General features: G+C 41.6%; 1 non-coding gene across 1 annotated transcript; it reads left to right on the plus strand.

Moving 5' to 3' along the window:
• Window positions 1-18,014: 18,014 nt before the first annotated feature.
• Window positions 18,015-18,086, plus strand: trnag-ucc (transfer RNA glycine (anticodon UCC)). Its single transcript has one exon. It is a non-coding gene; the product is annotated as a tRNA-Gly (tRNA).
• Window positions 18,087-21,060: the final 2,974 nt, after the last annotated feature.

A 21,060-nucleotide genomic window follows, 5' to 3' on the forward strand; every position in this document is an offset into this window, starting at 1 on the left:
ATATGTATATGTATATGTAGTGTGAATGTAAGGTTGGAGGCTGCCTGGTGTTATGTTCCAGTTATTTCAAAGGTGGTACTGCTTCTGGATGAGTGGTCTTTGACTGTGATTTCTTCAACATGCTATATTAGAAATTCCTCTTTTTCAGCCCAGTAATGCTTTATGGTTGGGGCTTACGAGCGTGCACAAACCCAAAATATCAGCACAGTCCACATTCATACATGCACACACACACACACACACACACACACACACACACACACACACACACACACACACACACACACACACACACATACACACACAGGCCTCAATCCAGCCCTTCTCTGAGTCTCTTTGAGGGAACCGAGATCAAACCTGAGCCGAAGCAGGAGGAAAGAAAAGCTGACTGAGAAACTGACTGTAAATCTGAGAAATAAAAGAATCTTTGAATACCTCCTGCTTTCTGTCTCTCCCAGAAAAGAAATGCATCATTATGAAAAGAGAGAGAGAGAGAGAGAGAGAGAGAAAAAGCATGGCTGCAATTGCATTCAGTGAAACATTAAAACAAGACAAGAGCTCATGCAAGAAGGAAGAGATATGAAAGAAAGACAGGGATGAGACGCCAAGCAAACAACAGGAGGAAATTGAGAATATTAAGAGAGAAAAAGAACCCAGCTGAGAGAGAGAGAGAGAGAGAGAGGAACAAAGTTTTAAAAATGAGTTTTCTGTCCTGCTGCTCGTGGCGAGAAACAGCGAGATAATTAAGAACAGGGGGATCTCCAAGGTTCATCATTAAATCCAAGATATTTTAAGGAGTACTGAGTAATCTCTGACCTTTACAGGAACATGAACAAAGAGGGGAGGGAGAGGAGTGGGAGAGCCGATCTCCTCATCACTCCTCTCATTCTCATCTTTTCACCCTTTAGCCCCCCCCCACCATCTCACCCCCCTGTGTCTCTTCTCTCCTCTGTTTTCTTTTAACCTCTCCCTTCCTCTGTCCACCTGCCTCCGCCCTCGTCATCTCGTCCCCTCTCACCTCCTCGCTTCCTCCAGCTCTTTCTTTCTCCCTCCCATCTGCGTCCTTCCTCTTCCTCCTCCCCTTCTCCATTATCACCCTTCCCTTCCCCTTGTTATCTCTCTTTACCCTCGTCCCCTCCCTCCCCCTTTCTTCTTCACCCTCTCACTCTGTCATTAACCTTCTTTATCCTCTATCCTCTTCTCTTCCTCTTTCTTCTGCCCTTTCCTCCCTCAGTCTCTCACAGTCTTCCCCTCTTTATCCCCCCTTTTAACCCCCCCCCCCCCCCCCCCACACACACACACACACACACCCCATTTAGTATATTTCTAATCCATAAGGACCCTTGTAATGACAGTGTGCAGGCTCCAAAGGCCTCGCAGGCTTCACGCTGAATTACCCAGTTAACCACACACACACACAAGCATGTATGAATTAACGAACACACACATGCTGATGTGATGCCAGCTAACGAGGGAAATGCATCAGCCACTAACGAGGAGTAAAGCTCCAACAACACCTTGTAGTTTAATGACGTCTGCTAATCAGGAATGAAGGCTGCAGACACACACACACACACACACACACACGCTGTTTTAGGTTTGGTTTTATTACGAATTCTTTTGATTTGTGATCGTCACTCAGTTGCACGATTGGGAGTGACAGAGCTCTGAGAAAAAGAGAGAGGGAGGAGAAAAGAAGGATGATGTGCACAGATGGAGCTCTGCGAGCGAGAGCTTTAAAAGCAGATACAAGACACAATCTGTGGAGGGAATCTCCAAAAATAGTTTTCTAAAGAACAAAGAAAATCCTACAATATAAGACATCCCGTTAACAAAGGTGCTATCGTTTTGTTAGCCAGTAATTTAAGGTCAAAGAGCATTTCTTTCTTCTTATTGGCGGTTTTGATAATCTTTGTACCGCAGCCAAGATTTTAGAAATCCCCCACAAGTCTCCACAACGAACTGGCACCAACATTTGGACATTTTTCACACCTAAATATTGTTTTTTATTATTATTTGGATTCTTGTTGCTGCCCAATGAAAAGCTTATATCTCTATAATGTCAACTTTTCATGAATTAATAAAAAAAATACCTTGTTGTTTAAGCTTCATCACAGTTTATCTTTCGGAAGCCAAGGATACACGAGAATCATCGAAAACCATTTAATCCTGGGGCACATGGTACATATCCATTTTCACTGGATAACTATGATACTTTGCTGGTACTACTATACTACTAATATTAAGCCTACTGAATACTGAAATGGGCTTATATGATGCTCACAATGTGCAAGTTAGTAATTGAACTGAAACTTCTGAGGTTGCTAAAACCCCAAACTTCCCTGGAAGAATACAGAGAAAATCATCCAGTGTTCTCAATTTCTGGCTCCAGTGTGATAAAACTAGAATGGAGTCCGGCAGAGACGCAGGTTGTCTGTTGCTTATTTGACTTTGTTGTTCCCACTTTCCCAGATCTCTGTTAAATTGGTGAGTAAGCAATAGGACGAAAATATGAACATGTTTAAAAACTGAGAGATTAAGTAATTAAACTATTGTAATAATGAACTGATAATGGTAATAAAACCAAATTAAATTAGTGGTTCCATATCATGGCGCGCTTGATTTCATTGTATTTTAATATGAAGGATAAATATCATAAAAATGAACATGTATGTCTGCAATCTCAACAAAAAAGGACTACTGGGATGCAGTCACGTGTGCCTTATGTTTTCGTTTATGAATTTGTGAGCATTTATGCGTGTACTTTGGAGCACGTGAGTGGTTGTGAAATATACGGGTGTAGGCGCTCTGTGTCGTGTTTGAAACCACTATCTCCTCACTGCAGCTGGATGGAACACAGATTGGACCAGAGCTATAAATACTCTCTCTGAGACACACACACACACACACCATAAATACACCTTGACGCTGAGCTTGAGCTCAGTCCGCTCTGCCAAACCCGATTAAACAGGAAATAAATCACTATAACACACACACACACACACACACACACATGCACAGATTCATGTACCTGAACACATACACAGAACTGCAAAGAGCACAGGTGTTTGCTGTGGCTTTGGGATGTTTAGTGGTGGAAACAATTTGAGCGCTGGCAGGTGAACTTGACACTTAAAGAGATAAATCTGATTTAAAGTGACGTCCTTTAGGGAACCTGTAACTCTTATATGACTTCCTAGTGGAATACGTTGATTGTTATTTGTTACCTGTAACCACTTTAGCCACTTATACGCTCTTAATGATAGCAATGTACAATGAGCATGTTAGTGAAGTGAGTCTAAATGAATTACCAGAATTACAAGCAACAATAAGAGTATAAAACCAACAGCTAGGCCACATTAAGTAAATGACTGTGCTTCAGTGCAACAGAAGGATTTGTGAACATCACAGGCTGAGAAGTGCTGGAGAAGGTGGATGTGAGGGAGCGTGGACGTAGGGAGTTGTGTTTTATTGGGTAAATGTGAATGAATAGATGAAGACGATATGAGATGAAGCTGTCTGATGCTTTGAAAGGGTTTTGGGGGACTGGAATGAAGACACAAACAGCAGGTAAATGTAATCACGTACATGACAATTTGTTTCCAAGAGTGACCTTTTGAATTCGACAACATGCAAGAAATAAACATTGGGACTGAACTTGGATGACTCTGTTGTGGTTTGGGGTTGTTCTCTTTCATCAACACATTGTTTACTGGTGGGACTGTCTTAACCTCATTAGCCTGTGCCTGGCTGATTAGCATTAGGCTCTTGGGTGCAGACAAACAACAATTACTGATCATTATCACCATTTATTTAAATAATGAAGCAGCCAGGGCTTTGTATTGACAAACAAAAGGTCAGAAATTAGCAGAGAAGAGCTGTGTGTGTGTGTGTGTGTGTGTGTGTGTACATGTATGGTTTGTGTGCACTGATATATTTTACCACTGAATACATGTATATTTACATTAAATGTTATTTGCCTTGATTCAAACTGTTATGAATTACAAAGTTATGAATTGGGATCATGAGTGCAACGTTATGGGGATTATTATGTTATTATTATAATTGTATACTTCTTTTAAACCCCTATCCCAAGTTTTGAACAAACAAACAACAGCTTTGTTGTCCTCTGTTGTCTTTCCTGGACATTGTTGTTGGAGCTGTGTGAAACAGCAAGGACTGAGTCTCAGCGGACGATGTGAAAATCAGATGTAGCTCAAATTGGTTTAGAGAAAGAAATTGAAACATAAACAGTGAAAACAGAAAAGGAACAATATTAAGAGCAATAACTGTCATTTAAAAAACACACCAGCTGCGTCCTGCAAACTGCTGCCAAACACTCAGCCTAACTAATTTATGATGGAAACATAAATGTTGTGATGTTGCAGGATTTCAGTGATGGAGCTCCATTTTTGTCTGAGTGCCTCTGATTGGGCCTTCAGTACATGCTGCCGTTGTTGTGGTGAATCGCAGTGTTTCAGCGCGATAACGGAACGGCAGCAGCTGAATGCTAACGGGCCGATTGAAGATGGTGGTAATTACTGTGTTGCCTTCGCCGTGGAAAGATATCTGTTAGCATGTCACGCAGCTCGTGTGTGGGTTACGTGTTTGTGTGTGTTCAGTGTAAAGCCTTCAGGTGCATTTGCCTCTGTGTGTGTGTGTGTGTGTGTGTGTTCATTTAGATGAGCTCATCTCTCTATAAATGGATACTGCACTGTACGAGTGTGTTTATGAGCGTGTCTGTTAAATTTTGCGCCTGTTGTGTGTGTGTGTGTGTGAAGGCATATTTGCAGCATGAAGATAGGTGTTGCAGATGTGTCTTTGTCACTTTTGTGCACCTTTAGGTTCCTATTGTTTCTCTCCCACACACACACACACACACACACACACACACACACACACACACACTAATCTCGTTTTACATTAAGACACAAACCATGTTAAGGTGCATAGAGCAGCTCTCTGCTGTCGTGTGCCAAGATTTAAATTAAGTTCTGCATTTGCTTCTGTGCAGATATTCATCCAGTTGTCAGCATTCAGATGTTCTTTCCTTGGAGAGACAGAAGACAAACGGTACCCCTCCCTCAGTGTCCAAAACCAACTCGCCGGCCAAGGTCGATGAAAAAATCCAGCAAGCATATTCTTTTACCGACCCAAATTACAAATTGCCTGACAAACATAAAAGTAAATTTCAAATGCTTAATCATTTGGATCAACTTAAAGCTCCTCACACACACACACACCCTTTGAGTTTGACCCTTTGAGGTTGCTGTAGCTGGTCAGTGTGGAGTGTTGAAGCAGCAGAGGAGCAGACTGAGCTATCAATGTGAAGTCAGCAGCTATTAGCTCGTTTCCACAGAGTAATAATAAATAAACAGCCTGAACTTCGGAGCCTTTGTCTGTCATTCGGAGAACTGCTTACCTGGGCAGAGTAACCCTCCTTTTAAATATCTATTTAATATATAATAGCTATTTAATTAGCCGAACAGTAGCTAGCAGCAGGCCGGCAGCACCGAGACGGTCAGTTTTGCGACAATGTCTATACGTGCACGAAACGACACCAAAACGCAGGATAGATTTTTAATGACGTGGCTATTTTGGTACAAACATTTACCCATCAGTGTGGCGGAAACAGTTTTTTATTCATCACTCTGTCGACAGTATGAAATATCGAGCTTGTCATGTGACCGTCTTTTGCACTGATGAACACTCACAACCAAAGACAGCGTTATTTTCAGGGTTCATTGAAAGTTGCACAAGTAGATTTCTGGCCAGGAGGGAGCAGGTGAACTCCAGAACAAGCCAACAGACACAAACCGTAGCTCTGACATGTTATGGCCTTATGAAGACGTCAGGACTGACAGCAGAGCAGTTGCCTGTGTACACTTTCAGCAGACGCAGAGCAGCATTAGCAGTTGTTTGCAGCCATGTTTTAGTTACTGGTAAATATCTGGCTCTTTAGCTGCTGGATGTTGACTTTCTTCACCAGCTGTTGCATTTAGTTTGCAGGCTGTGTGAAACAATTAAAAGCTCTTAAAACTCTTATCCAAGAGCTGTTAAAACACACAATATGATCATCAGTGTAGTGTTTGCTGCTCTTTGTAGCTTTTAGTAAGGTTATTATGGTCCACTGCCTGTGTGGGATTCAGCCAATCCTGAGGTTGCTCCATCTGCTCTTCTCAACATCCAAAGGAATGCCAAAATACATCTGAGCACCTAGTTCACTGGTGAAGTGACAATTATGGTCTGTTATACCGTAGCTTGAACTATTACTACAAAGAAGCTTAACTTGACACAACCAACAAACAATAAAAAAAACAAACAATTGTGACTGTTCCTTTTTCTTCATTTTGTAGTTTTTGTCTGTAAACTGGTCAAATTATGGACCCCGCAGGCACAGAAACATTCTATACAATCACTTGTTATACCTTGATTACACACGGGTGACATCCATTTAACTAATTATGTAACCTCTGAAAACACTTGGCTGCACCAGTGATTATTCAGGTGTGCCAATGCAAAGGGTGTGAACACTAATAGGAGCAAATGTTTTGTATTTGTTTTTCATTTAGAACTATTTGTGTTTCAGTGTTTTAAAAATAAAAGTCTCTATAAGATCCACTGTGCTTTGGTATTCTAAATCAGTAAAAACCTGAAATGATTCAAGTGGTTTCACAGTGTGTGCCCCAGTAACTCTGTCTCTATGGGGACCAGTGTGAGTTTTCGAGTTCTATAGAAAGTGAAAACATTTGGTCTGGCCCTCACTTCCTTACAGGGCTGTTTAAGGGTTACAATTTTCTTTTAGGGTTAAACTAAAAGGGGTTAGGTTTGTGGTTAGGCTACAAAGGCCCTCACAAGTACAGAAGTGTGTGTGTGTGTGTGTGTGTGTGTGTGTGTGTGTGTGTGTGTAGAACATGTAAAGCCTCATCATGTTATTCTATGCAAGCATTCCTACAGTCAGGTATTGATTTCTAGGAAAAACAGTTATGTAGAAACATCAATTAAGCTGTTCTCGACCCCCCCCTCTTCAACGGCACATAATTATCCCGCTGCCCGAGGCCATACCTCGTTTTGATTTCCTAACCACTGTTTCACTTTATGATCTGCGTGTATTGATCGCTGTGTGCTTGGCCTTGGCAACACTGAGCAGCTGGCTAGAAAGTTTAAATAGACAGAAATCTGTACGCAAGCTAATTACTTGTTGTAACAAACTCAACAGGATATCAACAGGAGAGAGCTTCATAAGAAAACAGCTGCCCTTTATGTGTAATAGTAATCTATCCCTGCTAGTTGAAGTTATTATCAGCTATATTATATCACTGAAAAACATGTAAAAATACAATAAACATGATCCATGTGATGACAATGAGAAAAAAAATGAAAACACCCCTGTCAACAGACTTATTTATACTTTTGATCTCTGGCTGTTTTTCATGGTTTGAGCGGAGAGCATTCGTTTAAATGAAGGAAAATCTACGGCATGCAGTGATGTTAGACATAGTTGTGCCTTATCGCCCATCTTCAGTGGCCTGGCTCACTAATGCTCTTGGGGCTGAATGGGAGAAAATCCCTGCAACCTGGTTCCAACATCTGGTGGATGGCCTAAAACCAGACAACTGGGGGGGCTGCTCTAAACAATCACAGCAGTGTGATATTTTTGTTTATGCCAGCAAAGCACTTTAAAAAGTCTGAAATCTCATTTCTACAGCTTTAGATGCCGAGAAAGATGGATAGACATGGATGTTTGGTTAACAAAGTGAAAGTCATTTTTCATTTCAACCTCCCCAAAAAGTTTGCCTTTCACATCACTCCAGTCATAATAGGAGAGTCTGCCCAAAGGTACAGCAGCAGATTAAAAAAAAATAGTTTGGAGCCTCAAGACAATTGAGACGTGTAGTGAGCACAGAAGTGGAGTTGCCTCAGACGAGAGTGGCGTTAGTAATGTTTCGTACACTAACTGTGAGTCTCCAGTGAGCCCACATCAGAGCACAGAGTTTGGTTATGTGTTTACTCTGAAAATCTCATCTCCACTGAATCAATACTCCATTTACCACGAGCTCACAAGACTGGAGCTGAGTAAGGAGCGCTGTGCTCCGGCCTGCCGCCCCCCCCCCCCCCCCCTCCCTTCTTCTTTTCTCTTCCTCACCCGCTCGTGCAAGGTGTTTCCTTTCAGTCAGCCTGATTCCTCCTCCTCCTCCTCTCCTCTGCTGTTCTCTCCATCCTGCAATCCCCTCTCTTCCATGTTTGCCTCTTTTTTCCATTTCATCTCTTCCCAGTTCCTCTTCTTCTTTTCTCCTCCGCTTCATTTCTTCTTTCCTACTTTCTCTCCAACATCTCTTTCTTATCCTGACATCCTCTCAAACCCTAATCTCGTCTTCATCCTCTTTCCCTCCTTCTTTCTATTCGTCCACCTTCTGATTCCTCAAATGCAATCCCCTTCTTTACTTACTTGTTTCCTCAGACCTCTCCCTCTCTCTCCTCCTCCTCCTCCTCCTCCTCCTCTCCTCGTACCTTTTCACATATTTTCCTAGTTCCTCTTCTCTTTATGCCTTCAGCACGGTTTCATTTTCACTTTTCTGTCCCCTCCTTTCTTTATCTCCTCTTCTTCTTTCAACCTTTGTTTTACCTACACCTACTCCTTTATTTCATTCATTATCTTGCTCCTCTCCTATTTTCTGCTCTCTTCTCCCCATTTTCGAATCCTCTCGATCCTTTCGAAATCTCCTCTTCTCACCTCTTATTTTTCTCCTTACCCTCCTTGTCCTTTTTCGTCTTTCCTTCAACAAATCTTTGTGCCCTTCCTCCCTCTCTCGTTGCTTTAGCCTCCTCTTCTTTCTTGTCCTTTCTGTTTGACGTTTACTCTCCACTGTTCCTCTCCATCGTTCCTCTCCACTCATCCCCCATCCTTCCACCCTCTCCTCTTCCTCCTCTCCTGTCCTAAAACCAATTCCCCCATAGGTCATGTGGGGTCTGTTTGTGTGCATGCGTGTGTTTATATGAGTCAAGTGGCATCTGTATTAAACACTTAGCCTTTTTCCTCTCCTGAGCCGAGACAATTTATCCATTGCTCAGGGCGAGAGGAGCGAAATGGCTAAATCACATTGTGCCATTAATTTAATTAGCTTGTAATTGACATTTTAAATGCTTCACATTTAAATTAGCTGGCCTGGTGTCGCAATGGAAGTCACAGCAACTGAGAAATTGATTAAATCTCAGCAAAGCATCAGAGGAAAAAAAAAAAAAAAAAAAAGCCCCGGCAGGAAAAGGGAGCTCATACTGTAATACAGAATCATAAAGGAATGAGGGCTACGAGGTGGGGGTAAAATAAATATAGGACAGTTATAGATAAAGAGCATTAGGAAGGAGGAGAGTGTGAAAAGGAAAAAAGATTGAGAGAAAGATATAGCAAGGTAGCATAAGAAAGACAAACTAGGAGAGAGAAGTCAGAGAGAAACCGTTATCTTCTCCTCACCAGATGTGGCAGAGGTTATCTGTCCTCCGGCTCATTCATCCCAATCGAATCCCCCAGTCGCTACCAGTTCAGCCAGTGGAGGAGGTGTAGACTAGACTTGAGACAAAAAGCTTGTTGGTGTTGATGTTAACTCTGCAACTGCCAGGTTAATAAATACCACTGCTGTGGTCAAAATGTCAGCAAAACATCATTTTTCATGAAGTTATGCAGGGAAATGCTTTTTCCTCATGGCATCTTGTGTGAAAGCACTTTGGTTTGGATTTCAAAAACTGAGAAACATTTTTTGACTTGGATTGGAGTTTTTTTTCCTCAAGAAGTTGGCAACAGATGTAAGAAAAAAAAAAAAAATCCCCAAAAAACTTCCACCCGCAAAATGAAAATCCACCATCTTAAAGATGTTTTCGATGTTTCTTTCATAAAGTAGTAAACGTTTTACGTACACAGGGAGCAGGGTCACTTGCTTATTGCTCTGCAGTGAATACAGTGACTAAATAAGTTTTGCTTTGGAATAAGAAAGAAAATGATAACAGATTCCCACTCATGTCTGTACCTGCTCCGAATACATCCGACTGTCCAGAGGGAAGAAACCACTGGGCTACTGACAGGATTAATGTGATTAGCATGGCTCTTGTCAGATTCTGATGAGTGTGTGTGTGTGTGTGTGTGTGTGTGTGTGTGTGTGTGTGTGTGTGTGTGTGTGTGTGAGAGAGACAGAGAAAGTCAGAGTGAAAATTTAGAATTAATATGATTAGTGTGGTTCAGCCGGTGTCTGTGATGTGTTTGTGTGAGAGAACAAATGATAGGAAAGAGTGTGACTGATAGACAGGGTTGCAATTTAGACAGAACGGGGGTTGTGAATTAAAATGGTTTGGCTCCTCTGAGCATCCATGAGACACAGATTGTGTGTGTGTGTGTGTGTGTGTGTGTGTGTGTGTGTGTGTATCTGTATTGCATATTTGAGTGTGTGAAGAAGAGAGTAGAAAGCCAGATGACTGCTGATGTCAGCACTTCTCCTCTATTTTCAAAGAAGCCCTTCACACACCTACACACACCTACACACACACACCTACACACACCTACACACACACCTACACACACACACACACACACACACACACATCCAGGCAGGTATCTGGCTGGTGCCTGATCTCTTCTCCAGGGTCTTTTAATATTCTTTCAGCTGCAGTTTTTCAAAGGAAAGTCCGTCACAACGACAACTGTTTGATCTGCCCGCTGTCCTCAGCAGACAGTTGGGGGGGGGGGGGGGTGGAGACAGACAGAGGGAGATCTATAGCCAAGCCAGTGGGCAAATCTGCAGGTTTCAAAATGCCTAATTAGGATTTTTTTAAATTGCAATTTACAATTTGAAGATTAAGGTTACACATACACAGTAAACGTGAACACACTTTATTAAAATTATATCTACTTTTTTCATGTTTTTGGCGAGAGGTATTTGAAATGATGTTCAAACTACGACAAATATGGAAGAACATTCAGAGTTATGTTTGTCATCTTGCGTCATTGTGTGTGAACAGCTGAATAAAAATGACCTCAAGTAAAGTTTATTTAGTATAGCACCTTTCAAAGAGCAAGGTCACAAAGTGCTTAGCAAGAGTAAAAATGTTAAAGACCAACAATAAAACATGAGCATCAGCAGACCTTCAGAACACACAAAATTACAAACCCTAGACAGCACGAGGCGAGACAAAGGCTGGTTTGAATGAGTCTTTCACTGCTTTTTAAAGGCGTCAACAGAGACCGCAGGTCGCATGAAATAAGTCTTTCATAGCAAAATATGTGAATACTATATGTATGCTTTTGCAAAGACTTGGTTTCCATCAAAGTTATGCATTTGCAACATTAAGTTGTTATTTTTTTATGCATGTAAAGTGCATAGAAATGCATATCACACTGCTTAACTATTTAAAATCTGACTTTAAATAAGGGAAATTCGGTGGAAAGTAACGTGTCATTGCGCGGTGAAGTGGCTTTAAGAAGGTCAGTCGAGGATAATTCTATTGCATTACAATTTTATCTTGGTAGTTTTGGCCATTATCCTTATTGGTAATAATAACATGAAGATGACAGTTCAGGAGGGAATGTAGAGACAGGGTTAGGATGGAACGGAGAGATAGTAATAAAGCATCGATGCATTCTTCAACCTCCTAATCTTCTCTCTTTCTCACTCTAAAATTATTATTTTGTCTTTCTCCTACTTCCTTCTCTGCCTCTCCCCCCCTCCCTCCCTCCCTCCCTCCCCTCCCTCCTACTCTTCTTGCTGTATTCATTCCATTCACCTCAGTGAAGCTCTAAAAGGTCACTGACCCTCATCACCGAATGCATCACATGCACTGGACAAGGTGTGTGTGAGTGTGTATGTTTGTTTGTTTGTTTTTTAGCGATAGAGACAAAAGGTGGGAATGAGAAAATGGACTTGTGCAGTGGTGCACGGTGTGTGTGGCTACACAAGCACTGTGAGTGTGTGTGTGTAAGTGAAACACTGACCAAATTCCAGCAGCAGTTTGTTTCTGCAGAGTAACTTCTCCCTCTATACGGATAAAAAAAAAACCTGTTGACCTTCACTGATGAAATCTTTTCTGTCTCTTTCATGAACTGTACTCAGCTCCAAAGGGATTCGATAGTTCATGTAACCGTATTGTTGAAATACATTTTGGCTCAAGGCTTTTGTTGCATTTAACAAGTTCAATTGAAATAATGTGGATTATTATATTTTATAATATGATTATACTACGGCCTCAGAAAGTATTGGTTTCTGAGTGGCTGGCAGGTGTCCATTTGTATAACAGAAGACCTGAAACATAGTTCAGGTTGGCAGTTCAACAACTGCTTTAAAGCAGTCTGCCAAGTACATGAAAGTTACTATAGCAACAATACTTCTGCTTTATGCTATGTTAGGAGTCTCATTGCGTTGCTGGTTTCCCAACTCTCATCTATTTTCAAACACACGCACATAAAGAACTGGACTTAATGTACTGTTTAAACATGAAAAAAAACAAAACAGCAATCAAATGTGCCATTTGTGCCACTGAGATGGCAGCTTTTAGTCCCAGTCACAGTAAACACAGAGTCAATAATCACCAAACTGCCCACAGAGACGAGGTTATTTTAGAGACAACACACATAAGCGTGTTAAGTGTCAGCTACACAAAGCCTTGTTGAACTCACACTGACTGCATTTCGCTCTTACGTCGAAAACTGTCCCTGTTTTGTGAGCTGTTGATTAGCAGTCAGACTGAATAATTCAAAAAGGGACACTTAAATTTTGTTTTTCAATATTCCAAAAGTTAAAACAAATTATTTTACTTACAGGATAATGGATGAGAGACAACTCTGTGGTCTTTGGCTGGCAAAATGAAAGCGCCTTTAAAGGCTATATTTTGTCTTGTATTACATTTGTGAAGCAACAAGCTTTAACAACTGACAGTGAAAATGACAGCTTATACCCAGAAACATCATCACAAGTGGTTAGAAAAGGCCTGTCATAACAAAACGGAGATATAATCGCTCTAATATGAATTCAAACAATCAACCGCCGCCTTTAAACAACTTCCCAGAAAATGAAGTTTTACGTTACGACTGCTTGTGAAAATGAGGGAGTGCTTGGCAGCGGACCAGCCCTTACTAATGGTGTTCATAAGCTGATGTTTGTACTTCATTTTACTGTACAGTGGGTGGGCATTCAGAACAGTTTGTTTCTGGTTCATCTCTCTGCCTTTGACTGACATGTTGCCTTCTAACTCCCTCAGTTTTGCTGTATCCTTGTTGTCGTCATTGTTAAACGACCACCATCGCCTATGAATCTATCGGCAGAAAGTAGTAGTTACCGGATGTAACTCCAGTTCTATGAGGGTAACCCCATTCACGGACTTTACTCACGTTTATTCACGTTATGCCATTCGCTAACTTCCCATACAGCTGCTGTATCAAACCATGTTTTGCGTTGAAATGAATGAGGAGGCTGTGAGGTGCGCTATTCTAAAGGACAACATACGTAAAGTCATACCTCGACAACCAGTGAAAGATACCCTGCTGTCTCCGGGTGTACAGTGTATTTATGACGATGTGCACATGCGTGTCTTTGTGTGAGTGTTGCTTCAGCTGACGAGGCAGCGGCGTGTGTGTTTGTGTTCGGTGTGTGGGCGTGTGCGTATGGGTGCACACTTGCCTGAGCGTCTGTTGATTGCAGTCGGATGGAAAAACAATTGGAAACGCCTCTCTAGCTGATAGATCCATGTAATCAGCAGTTACAAAGTGAGCTGTGTTCAGAATAACAATGTTTTTGCAACAGAATAACAATGTTTTCGCTAGTTACCATATAGATAAGACAGACACACCACCTCCATCGTGGCATTAAAATGCAATCAGGACCTCACATCTGCTCAACAACAACCTCTTCAGCTGAGCAGTTCCAGGTTATTGACTGGCAACTGTATTTAAGAGGCTAAAAGTGTAAGCCAGAGGTGAACAAACCCGAAGGCTGCCATTGAACAGCACAGTATATTTACTGCAGCGGATGGGGCTGAAACCAGAAGAGTGCTCCACCTCTGCAAATGAACCTGATACTATTGTGTGTCAAACTTCATAAAACTGTCTGGCCCTTTACAGTCTCTGCTGTCTTCCAAGTCCGGTTCTTCTTCTTTTTCTTCATCTATGATGATAATGAAGAACATTTTTGCGGTTTTGACATGAAGGTAAAATGAGTCAATGCGGTAAACAAAGCGGTGCTCAGGAATCCCCTTATTCCAACAATGAATATGCATGAATCACAGTGGATCAGTCTCATTATTACGTTTTTGTTAAAGATATGTGAAAGGGTGCAACGTGAGGTGGAGGGGTGCGCATTGGGGATGCATACGATATTCCATGAGTGGGGCGTTGCACTCAGTGTTGTTGGCTGGAGATTTCAGATCAGTCACTGACTGAAAAGGATTTGAAAGGGATTTTGAAATATTTCCTATGATCACTTGTCAAATCATTCGCTGTCTCTTAAAATTCTGGGACTATATGTAAAAACAGCTACAATTTCTACGTGGGTCTGTCCCTCTCTACGAACAAGACGACAACCACACTGCTATTGAAAATAAGACCGTTTCACAAAATTTAAATACTGCAGACAATCTGGGGTGAAATAAGAAGTGGACCAGTAGGAGAGAAAGTCTGTCATAACAGGATTCTGCCTGCAGGATTCAACCTCTCAGCCTTTAGGAATACCTGTCAGGTACACGACCTGCTGATCCTACAGGGAGGCTCAGTGGTCTCTTCTCCTTCTGTCTTATTTTTCTATTACCAGGAGCTACAGGGGGCCTCAGCGAGGAGACGAGAGGGTCACCGTGGTGTCAGTCCCTGGATGTGTGTGTGAGAGCGCAGACATCTGGACATGGAGAGACTGAATGTGTGAGTGCATGAGGCAGGAAGAATGCATGTGTGTGTAAAACAGAAGGACCGTATGTGAGAAAAGACGTTGGATGTGTGTGTGTGTGTGTGTGTGTGTGTGTGTGTGACCTACCACCAAGCGACAGGCCAATGAAAACAACACCAGGAGATTGCTGCCCTCCTACAAAAACACCATCGCAGCAGCACAGGTCAAAAGTCATTCCCAGTCTGTGTGTTGTGTGTGTGTGTGTGTGTGTGTGTGTGTGTGTGTGTGTGTGTGTGTGTGTGTGTGTGTATTCACCTTTGTAGAATTGAGTAATCATCTGTGTAGTAACATGTATGCATATGTGAAGGATTATGCATATATTAGCATATTTGTGTACCGCATGCATGTTGCTATTCACACAGCAGGACCAGGGGTCATGCCTCCACCCAACGTGACGATGCTGAGGGTGTGTGTGTGTGTGTGTGTGTGTGTATTAGTATGGGGCACTGAGCTCACGGCAGGGGACTAGAAGGTGATAAGTCAGCTTTCTACCTTGAATTATAATGATGTCCGCTGCTCTGCTCCTGTTTCCTGCTGGACACCCTCCATCCCTCCACCACTGCATCTTTACTGTACAACACGCCACTTGAATATACACGCCTGTAGTACTATTCCCACTATTTTACTGCATTCTTGTCATAGTTCAGTTGCCCTGCTGCTCCATCTGCCACAGGGGGAGTTTTTCAAAAAGCTTCACTTTCTTTTTAAGCGATTGGGATTGAACAATAAATGAGGAATACAAGGAATTGCACGGTCCCAAATTTAAGGTTTTTTTTCATAATCAAGCAGTTACATGAGCATGGCTTGGAGTTTGAAAGACATCGGGGTCAACCAGACATGGAGGGTCTAACAAAAGATGCTACTGAGCTGCATTAAGGGAGCTGTGGGATCTAGTGATTTCCGAGTTTGACCAACATGAGGCACTAAAAGTCAGGCTATCACGGCCTCTGCTGGATCATTTTTGACCATTATTATTAGTCAGTCACCCAGTTTTGTGAAAATGCCACAGTGAAACTAGAGGATTTGATGTTTCCTCCTCTTACTAGGGTTATTACTTGTTATCCTTGTCTCCTCTCTCCTATTTGGTCCTCTTGTCTCTCCTCCGTCTCTTATCTTCATATTTCTTCTATTATCTCACACTTGTCTCTTCTCCACTCGTGCTCTCTGCCTTCCTCTCTCCTCCTCACCCCTCTACTTTGTCGCTACACTTTCTTTCTACTCACCTCATCTTTTATCTACTCCTGTCTCCTTCTAACCTCTTCTGTCTTTGTCTCCTTTCGCCCTCTCCTCTCATCTCCTCTCCACTCCTCTCCTCCTTTCCCCTGCTCTTGTCATCTCTTCTCACGTCTTTCTCCCATCCCGCCGACTTCTTTTCTTCCTCTCCTGGTCGGCTTTTTAACTGCTTGAAATGAGGAATAATCTCCTTGGCATTTTAGTGAACCGATGCTTTCTGATGACCTAGCTGTGGCACCGTGTTCCTCCCCGGGCGAGGAGCTAAATTACAGCAACCTTCACATCGAGCAAAGAGCATCGGAGAGAAAATTGTCTCTCTTGGGAATTTTTTTTTTATCTCTATTTAGTCCTGCAATAACACTGCAAGGAAGCCAGAGGGAAGATTCAACCCCTCTATTCCACCTAAACATAGTTTTATAAAAAGGGGCCTTTTTCGATATGCCTCTGTTCCTGTTCTCCCTGGATCTCCTTCTTCTCTTTCCATTTTCCCTCTCTTTTGGTCCTGATTCTGTATAAATCTCTCTCTGCCGGTCTCTTTCTCTGTGGGTTTTCTTTTCTTTTTTTTTCCTTTTCCTTCTCATATATCATCTTCTCTATCTGTTTGTCTGCTCATTTGTTTACTACTTTCCTTGCGTATTGCTCTTTCTCAAAAACACTTTATCTTTAAAAGTTCAAAAACAGAATACACCCCAAAACACACACTCTCACACTCACACACACACACACACACACATAAAGCTCTCAGCACAATACTTTGGGGTTTCCTGTTCGAACAGGCTGTTCATCAGACAACAAGAAGAGGAGATAAACATGCAAAAATACACAGATAAACAAGTGACATAAATGCAAATGAGAAGTGCACCCTATGCGCATTCCCACACATGCATATTTCCACAATACACACCCAAACACATACATATATTGTACATAACGCACACACACATACACACAAACACACAAACGCTGAGGGCAGGCTGATCTGACTGGAGAGGGAATGATTTCAGCATATACTCATCTCAGTCTCCATGATTATGGCCATCGGTAGAAATGGCAAATAATGGCGGCAATGTGCTGTGAAATGAACCCCATTATGTGTGTGTGTGTGTGTGTGTGTGTGTGTGTGAATGTGAGTGAGTGAGAGAGCCAGAAACAGAGGCAGAAAGACAGGGTTGCACTGGTCTGGGTGAAAGAGAGGATGGCAGTCCACAGAGGTTAGAGAGAGAGAGAGAAACAAGAGATGAGTGAAGATGATGAACCCACCGAGACAGAACAGTGTGTGTGTGTGTGTGTGTGTGTGTGTGTGTGTGTGTGTGTGTGTGTGTGTGTGAGTGTGTGTGTGTGAGTGTTGGAGACAGACAGAGAGGGACTGCAAGCAGAGATATGATTGCTGGCAATCATCCTCAACAATTTGAACAGGTCATCAAAGTGTCAAGCTAAAACATTACAGGCAGGATCCCCACACATAGTCACACACACACACACACACACACACACACACACACACAGTCAGACAGAGTGTTTGCAGCAGAGGACACACACTTCACCCACTCATTGATATTGCCTGACAAGTTTTTTTCTAAAATTGTAAAGGCAGAGCGCATTTAAAACACAGATGAAGCGTATAATAATAATAATAATAACGATTATTCACAGTATCAAGAAAACAATCACTCATATGAACAATAAGCAATTATAGTTTCAGAAACTAAATTTAGGTTCATAAATCACAGCAGAAAAAATAACTACACACGTGTCCATAATGTGCACCAACTAGATCACGTAAGTTTCACGTCACTTTTGTTTCGTATAGACATCGAACCATTTTGTTTGTTTAATTTCTTTCTCTGTACTTTTATTTGCATTGTGTAGGCGTTGGTGGTATAGTGGTTAGCATAGCTGCCTTCCAAGCAGTTGACCCGGGTTCGATTCCCGGCCAACGCAGTTACTTTGGCTCTTCTTCAGCAGAAGCTCTCCCAGCTTAGTGTGCCTGATCCCACCTGCAGGTGGATCACAGGTTTCCTGTCCGACGTGAAGCTGGGAAAACACAGGACACACGGCTTGTTATGTACACAGACCTGCATTTATGTGAGCTTCATCATTTTTGTGTTTCAATTTTTTCTTTAGCAGGTCAGTCTAAACAGATTTTCTGACAGACTTTATGTCCCCACGCACCTGAAAGTTGCTGTTTCCTGAAAGAGAAAAGTCATCATGGCACTTTACAGTAAACAAGGTCCTCATACAGCTCAGAAACTGCTTCCAAAGACCAAAAGCGAAGAGAAACAATGCAGATGAGCTGCTGAGTATTTACCATTGTAACAAAAGAAAATGCTAAAACAACAAAATCCATTTTCACCATAATTTTATTTTAATTTTGAGGGTTTTTCAACTGTTTGTTTTTTTAATAATACAAACAACAAATATTTTATAGACAAGAAAAGGTTGCACATGCATACATGAGAAGACACATTCATATTATTTCATGGGGCTGCGACATTATAATTTAAACACACACACACACACACACACTCATACACAGAATGTTATTTGAACCTTGCTTCAGGCTGTTATACTGGACTGAAGGCGGTAAAATAATCATTATATTTATCAACATTATCAATATTTCATCACCCCTGTCCGAAGGTGTGACCTTGTGTGTGGTTGTGTGTGTGTGTCAAGGCAGGGCGAGTTGAATTATTGCCTCTGCTCAGCCAATAATGCCCCCCTGCCAAATGTTAAAGATAAGAGGGTGAAGAGGGGGGGGGCCAGATCTCCTGAGAAGACAAGAGATGAGACGAAATGGGGGGAAAAAAATTACACACACACACACACACACACACACACACACATACTGGTTTTCATTTATAATGGGGACCAACCTTTTAATCATCACCTGCGGGGACCACCCTTTCTAGAGGGCCTAGAAGTGTGAAAAAAATTAGGTACACTTGCCACTGCTTAGTTAGCCTATACACGCCTTCAAATCTCTACATTGATGAAGTAATGATTTCACCATGCTAACTGGGGACCTATGAAAAACACAGTGAACAGGGTTGACGGGGACCGAATTTAAATATAATTTGCATAATTTTGCATAACTCACACAGATTCCCATTTGATTACTGGGGACCATGCTAGAATTATCATTATTAGTATTACTATAAGTATTATTTCTACATTAAAATGGCAAATTATATACATCTATATCAAGTCAAACCTCAGATTATTGCATTTTACTTCTCACAAGGTTGACTCACAATAAAAATGGCTGAGCATACACAGTTGCTCCTGCGACATGTACTGTAAACTGCTACCTGGCTGAAATTGAGTTGTCCTTGACCACCCTGGTTATGTCTTCATATTAATTTTTCATAGTTAGCCACCTGCTACCCATAGGGATGAGACCAAATACCCAAATACAGCCACGGAAACAAACCACAATAATGGCACTTAGCACCACCCTAATAATACTACCAATCATCTCACACATTTGTCGTAAGTTACATGTAGTTCGTAGTAGTGACTGTCATTAGTTAAATTCCAAGAAATCAAACTCTCATTTAAATTGCACATTTAAACTTTTTAATGACTCCAGGTAACTGGAAAACTCAGAGGCCTGCCCAGTCTCTTTCTCTCACATTTCACTTCTGACAGCAAGCAAATATTGAATGTGAACAATGCAAAACATTTGAAAACTGCTTTGCAAATATATTTTGAAACTAGGAAATGCATTTAACATGCATTCAACACCTTAAGTATCTTGCTGAGGAATTTGAATGTAAACCAGCCTGTGCGTTGGTAATCACCATACTAATTACACTGAACTTTTCTTTTGTAGGCTGTAATGCGGTTATAAACATAAAATTTCAAGGTTTGCCAGTCCCGGTTCTTGAGAGCTTCTGGTTCAGCCCTTAAACATTTCTCACAGTCACTTTTTGCCGGTACAACGGCTGAAACGGTGATGAATCGTTTCATGTGCCTCTCGACCGCCTGCACCTCTGTCTGCTGCCAGGGTGTTTTTTTCTGGCCAGCTTTACCTGTAAGTGAGCAGAAAAACTAATTTGTAAATAAAAGTAGAAGGAAGGGCGTGAGCTACAAGTCCTGTAAGTTCTAAAGCCGGTATCAGTATATGTATATGCATAGTAACATCTACAGTACAAATTGAGCGTTCAACAATTTGTGCATTCTGCCACTTGGGCTGAAATGAACACTGGGGAAGAGGAAATCAACAATATTTATCATACACGTATACATCATCTTCTACCAGATTAGATACTGTGCTTGAGGATATCGGTTTTGACACAAGGCTGCTTAAGTGGCATTATGCAATCAAACTAAAAAAGTAGAATGCGTTTAAAAACCTTTTGGATAACCATCATGCTAAAGTAAAGCACTACTACATTACTATGGTTTCAGCAATGTTAGCTTCTTGAACATAATGTCAATTAATATTAAAGCTACTTTAACTACTTGAAACACTTAGTACTAGCATTAGTACTAACACATATGCTTCTACCAAATGAGTAACTAGTTCTTACTATACATCCATCCGTTGGTTACATTGTTTAACCTATTCAGGCTCATAGGTCCGTTACTAGAATAACTAAAATTTACCTCTGGAAGAGGGTCTCACAACACTGACTCCAGCAGCTACCTCATCCTCTGCTGATGGCGGTTTGTGTCTCTTGTGTGTTGGTGGGATTTCATTCTCCTCTGCAGGTGGAAGAGTCTCCTCTGCTGATGGTTCTATGAAAAAAAATAACATTCTCAATAAGATGCAGACTTCACAAGAATGCTGACCATACCCAATCAATGTGTCATTTGTTTTTGCAGGAACACTTAATTATAAAACATTTAGGTGCATTCAACTATTAAAAAGGTTCAGTGTGTCGGATTTCATTCATCCATTATCAAAAAT

This window comes from Enoplosus armatus, chromosome 3 (assembly GCF_043641665.1).
Source record: "Enoplosus armatus isolate fEnoArm2 chromosome 3, fEnoArm2.hap1, whole genome shotgun sequence".
In the NCBI taxonomy this organism is placed as follows: Eukaryota; Metazoa; Chordata; class Actinopteri; order Centrarchiformes; family Enoplosidae; genus Enoplosus; species Enoplosus armatus.